Source organism: Cebus imitator, unplaced genomic scaffold (assembly GCF_001604975.1).
Source record: "Cebus imitator isolate Cc_AM_T3 unplaced genomic scaffold, Cebus_imitator-1.0 Scaffold929, whole genome shotgun sequence".
In the NCBI taxonomy this organism is placed as follows: domain Eukaryota; kingdom Metazoa; phylum Chordata; class Mammalia; order Primates; family Cebidae; genus Cebus; species Cebus imitator.
In genome coordinates this window covers 4,663-10,635 of record NW_016108244.1, presented here as the reverse complement: position 1 = coordinate 10,635, position 5,973 = coordinate 4,663, and positions in this window count along the sequence as shown.

Genomic DNA, 5,973 nt, shown 5'->3' with positions numbered 1-5,973 from the left:
CTTGTCTTTTTGAGATAGTGCCTTGCTCTGTTGCCTCGGCTGCAGTTTTTAACTTTGATGTGAAGAAGTCTCCTGTGTGGCTGCTTCTCTGCTGCACTGGCTCTGAGCATTTTCTCCATGTCTATTTTCATCCTCCGTTCTCTTCCTGAGACCCGTCCACACTGACCCGATTCATTTTCATTGCTGCGTGATCTCTTGTGGTGGATGGGACTGTGGGAAATGTCTTCGTTTTCCTGCTGATGAGTGTTTGGCCCGGTGGGCCCCTAGGACTGTGTTACTGTGAAGGTTCTTGGGCATTTCTTTTGTACACAAGTGCAGTTTCTTCTGGTCAGTGGCTTTCAATTTTTAAAACTTCATCCCAGTAAGAAATGTAATTTTCCTCATAACCCACGACACACACCCTTTCATAAGCAAGCATAGCAAAAATAATTCACAATCATTCTTAGTGGTGGCTGAGCGTTCCTGTGGCTCTCCATTCACCCCAACACTTGCACTGATTGTGGGATGTTTGCCAATCTGGTGGGTGTCACCTGGTATCTCACCCTGTTAGGCTGAGACCCTCTTCCTGTTTTTATCGGCCATGCCTCCACATTTTTTTCTTCTGTGAAGGGGCTGGTTCAACTCTTTTGCCATGTTTCTGTTTACTTGTTTAAATTTTTGCCTTTTTCTTTTATTATTACTATTACTATGTTTTTGAGATGGAGCCTTGCTCTGTCCCCCAAGCTGGAGTGCAGTGGCACAATCTCAGCTCACTGCAACCTCTGCCTTCTGGGTTTAAATGATTCTCCCGCCTCAGCCTTCCAAGTACCTGGAATTACAGGTGTGTGCCACAATGCCCAGCTAATTTTTGTATTTTTATTAGAAACAGTGTTTCACCATGCTGGCCAGGCTGGTCTCAAACTCCTGACCTCAGGTGATCTGCCTGCCTCAGCCTCCCAAAGGGCTGGGATTACAGGCATGAGCCACTGGGGCAGGCAGGCGGGGCTTGCAGGCTGCTGTGAGGACTCGGCTCCCTCTCTGAGTAGGGTGGGATTAGCAGGGGATTTAACCAGAGGAACCATGGGGCTGCCCTTAGTATTTCTGCCATGGTTGGCTCAGCTGAATGCACCTCTTGAACAAGACTTGGCCTTGGACACCCAGAGGCCTGTGGTTGAGGGTTCCCTCCTGGCTTGGCACTGACACATCCACGTTTGGCGCTTACACAGTGGGGCAGCCTGAGATCTGCTCTGCCTGGGCCTCTCATCCGTGGCATTTCTCAAGTTCATCCCCTCCCAAGTCTGCCCCATCTGTAAAACCAAACACCTCTCTCTGCTACATGGAAACCCTGTCAGCACCTCCCTGACTCACAGGGCATCCTGTCAGCATCACAGTCCTGACTTTTCCACGTGGGCAAGCCCACGGGACCTCTGATGGACCAGGACAGTGCCAGCTCTAAGACATCCCCTGAAACTCACAGGAAGAGCAGACCAAGAAGACGGGAAGAGCACAGGGCGCAGGCAGCAGAAATGCCCATGATACTGTCAGAGACAAAGGAAGATATGGCCATGGCTGATACAAAACGCTACTTGAAATTTGTCACAGGCCTAAATGTAGAACATGACACTCTAAAACCTTTAGATAAAAATGGGAAAATTTGCACAGCCTCGGGTTTGGTGAAAAGTTCTTAGACCTGACGCTAAAAGCATGATTCATAAAATAAAATATTGACCAATTAAATTTAGTCATAAATTTAAAATTGTGACTCTATATAGCAATATAAGAATTTAAAGAGAATGAAAGTACAAACTATGGTCTAGAAAAAAATATTTGTGAATCACACATTTCACAACGTACTGGCACACAGAATATATGAAGAAACGTTAAAACTTAACCATTAGAAAGTGAAAACCTCAGTATAAAAGAGAGGGCGAACAGTTGAATGGAGGCCTCATCAGAGAAGGTATCAGGAGGGCAGATTGCCCAGGACAGACACTCAGCATCACAGAGATGTTGGAGAAATGCTGATCAGCAGTCCCTCTGCAAATCCATTAGAATGTCTAAAAACAGAAACCAATGGCCAACCCAGGCTCTAGTGATGACGCAGAGGAACTGGGACCCTCCTAAGCTGCAGTGGGAATGGTAAGGGTCCCACCATGCTGGAAAGTGGTCTGGAAGTTTCTTATTAATTTAACGCATCGTTACCACGTCATCCAGTAACTCCACTCCTGGAATGCCCCCCAAGAGAAAATATAAATGCGTGCACATCAACCTGCACGGGAGTGTTTAAACCTATTCCTCATTACCAATAACTGGACAAGAACAAAGTGTCCATCGGCAGGAGAAGGTGTGAACCAATGCAACGCTTCCACACAGGGGGCTCCAGCCAGCATGGAAAGATGCGCCCCGAATGCAGCAGCTCTGCCAGGACACTCGGCCAGGGAAGGAAGCCGGTTTCAGTGGGCACAGGTAAAGGATCCCACCACGCAACATCTTGGGGGAGGCAGCGCTGCCATGTAGGGGAGCTAGGCAGTGGTTTCAAGTGGCTATGGGTGGATAGGTGAGGGGAGGAGCTCTCTGGGGTGATGGAGTGAGCCGCTGCACCTGACCACGGGCGCTGTGGGTGAGAGGCTGTGCAGCAGACACTGGCTTCAGTACACACAGATGGAGGAGGCTCCTGCAAGTCAAAGACAGAGGGTGTCCCCTCCACGAAACAAAAACATATTTCAAAAACCCTCCTAAACTTAAGAAAAAATCATGAAAAGTATTTCATAAGATCGTTGGACTTTGAGTTGACACAATCTACCTGGGAGCATGGCACTGAAAGCACCAGCCTGGGAATCCCGGAGGGAGAGGCTGTGAGGTTAGACATCAGCTGAAGGGGCTCAGTGCCTTCCTATCTCGTTCCCAAAACCCCTGCATATGATTTTAAACTGAGCATGGGTCGTGCCTTTTACAGTGATATGGACTCCAGATCTTTAGAATAAAATGCTCCAAGGTTTAACTCAAAAGCTTGTCTTCTTTACTTTGCATTTTACATGGATGTCTTTGGTAATATCATCATCAGTTGGGCCCAGGAGGGAGCAAAGATCTCATGGTGCTGATTAAAGGGAGAGTCTCCAGGGCCTGAGGTCTGAGAAGGAACCCATTCCTCAGGTAGGAGGAAATAAACACAGATGGTGAAGCCACCCCGGGTCACTGCAGAGGAGAAAGCACCCATTACTGAGTGGCCACAGAATCACCGAGAATCACAGAATCACTGAGCTCGTTTAGGAAGGAGAATGAGGTGGCACCTCTGCCGTTTCCCTCTCCCTGCCCTCCCTCTCTCTTTTTCTCTTTCTTCTTTCATCTTGGGCTAACTGGGCTTGTTTGCCTTCAGCATCCCTAGGAAACTTTATGAAACCAATGTTATCAAGCTCAATTTGCAGTTAAAAAATCGAGTGCAGGAAGGTCAAATGATTTGCTCCCGTTTGCCCAGCCAGTGTCTGGCAGCGTTTGGTTACACTGGAGTTCAGGGGTGGCCACACATTTTGTGGTCTTTCTATTCTTTCTGATGCATAAAGTTTTCATTTAAATGAGACTTATTATAATGCATAACACAATTTTGAAAGGCGAAGACAAAGATACTGACATCTGAGAAACCCAACCTGCTCACACAAATTCACATTATTCATCACCTTTCCCAAATTTACTGTGGCGTGGGGGATTTTGGTTGGCAGTGCCCTCCCAACCCCAATGCTTCCTCTGATCAAATTCCACCTGATTCCTTGGCTTTCCTTTCCCATAAATGTAACTGAAACACTTGCCTCCTGAAGGAGAGAGTGATTTTATGCAAATTTCCTTACTCATCATTAATTTTGAAGGCCAACATTCATCAAGGAAGGAAAACTGTTTCTAAAAGGCACACACATCTTACATGAATCATTGCTTAAAGTAAGAAGATCTGATTTTTGTGGGAAGTGTTTCTTTAAAGTTGTTTGCATATACAGTAATTTAATGCCATTCTACGGGACTTTAAGACAAAGAGCTTCTGTTAGCAGAACTGGGGTGGGCACGCAGGTTCGGAGCTGCCCATGTCTTTTCTCAGCCTGCACATCCCAGAAAGCATTTGCTGATCATGCTCTATCAATCAGGGGCATCCTTCACAAGGCAAGGACTGATGAGTGTGCAATTCTGGGGAATCCGAAATGAAGGGCTGGAAAGGAGAAGGCAGCCTGGCTGAATGAATGTGCTCATCAGACACCCTCACCAAGGTCTCCCTCATCTGACAACCTTGTTCCTCCTAGAAGCCAGGGCCCCTCAGAGCCACCAGGAGTGGGGAAGGGGACATCCATAGTCAACAGGCTGGGGCCTCACCCTGAGCCTCCTCCACCATCATAGCAGGGGAGTGGGGCTTCAGAGACAATGGACCTTCCCTCAGAATGCGGCACTGGGGAGTGAGGGGTCAACTGCGGGCCCCTCAGCCCAGCTGTGGAAAGCTGAGCTCATCCCTCACAGGAGCGAGGCTTCCTTCAGGAATCTTTCCTGAAGGAAAGTCTTTCCTGACACATGCTCGTGTCAAGGGGTGGCTAACCCAGGACTGGCATCAGCATCAGAAATAGCTTCAGCCTTTTGTGGTCATGGATCAGATAACTATTTGTATGATGCCTCTCTCCTTAATCTATTCTAAACAATCCCAATCAAATCTCAGTAGGTTTTCTGTAGTAATTAACATTAATTTTCAGCTGCTTATAAAATTCATAGAAAATAGCCAACAGGCAGAACAAAATTGGAAAGTTTACCCTGTCTGATTTCAAGACCTCCTCTAAAGGAGGAGTCACATTTGGTATTGTGGTATTGGCCTCAGACAGACACTCGGATCAAAGGGACAGAACAGAGATCAGAAATAGACCATAGGTCCCACGGGTATAGCACTGACTTTTCAGCTGGGACGCCAGTGCCTCATGAGAGCTTGCATGTGTGTGCTTTGTTTTTGCCCCTGGGACATTTCTTTTATTTCCTCTAAGCCTGGAAATGAGAAACACAATCATGATCTCACCAATCTATAGCAGGAATCTTCTTAGAATATCTGGTCTAAAGGTGCAGAAAATGGTGCGATTACTCATTCCTGAGTGTCTGCAGAGCTCTGGGCATTCAGCCAGGTGCTTTGCATGCATCTTCTGTTGAATCCTCCCAACAATTCTATGAGGACCATTCTGCAATCAGTCCTTTTACAGGAGTCCAGAGACCTGAGCAGCTTCTTCTCAGTCACAAACAAACCTGTGTCAGAGCAGACAGTTGGTGTCAGGCCCGTGACCTCTCAGAGGTCCCACATGAACTCATTTCAATGACTGACAAGCTCAAAAAATCCCAGACAGGGGATCAGCTACTAGAATCTGGACAATCAACACCTCACCTGGGTGCTTCATTAAGATGTTAATAGCCTTCAGTAAAGCTGCGCAGGAAGGCAGAGCAAAATCAAGCTTGCCAAAGGCATAATTTTAAAAAAGACCCAAGGAGATGTGCTTGAGACAGAAATATTCTTCTGTGCACCCAGATTGCTGGTGAGCCAAGTCATTTCCCAACCTCTGTGGCATGAAGGGAGACCTGTTCTCAGGTCTAGTGTTCAGGTCTGTTCAACAGACTAGTGAAGGAAGATTCGACATGGAAGTGGATGCTGCATCCCAGTGGCCTCGCATGTTTGAGCTGAAAACTAAACAAAAGGAGCGGGCTCCTCTCAGCATCCCCATCTTCCTTTTCTGACCCGGATGAAGGGCATGATGTGTATTAACAAGAAACACAAGCACCCCTCCCCAGAAGCACCAGGGTGGGGGAGTGCAGGATGAGGGTGGGCGGCTTATTCATTATTATCAATCCATTTGGTACATTGTGCCCCGTTGCCTCGGCCATACCAGAGTTTAGGAGATTCCTTTTTCTTGCTAATGAGCCCATCCATCTTTCAACAGTGATGATACCTGCATGGAGAGAAAAAATGCAAACAAGCCCTCAGCACAAACA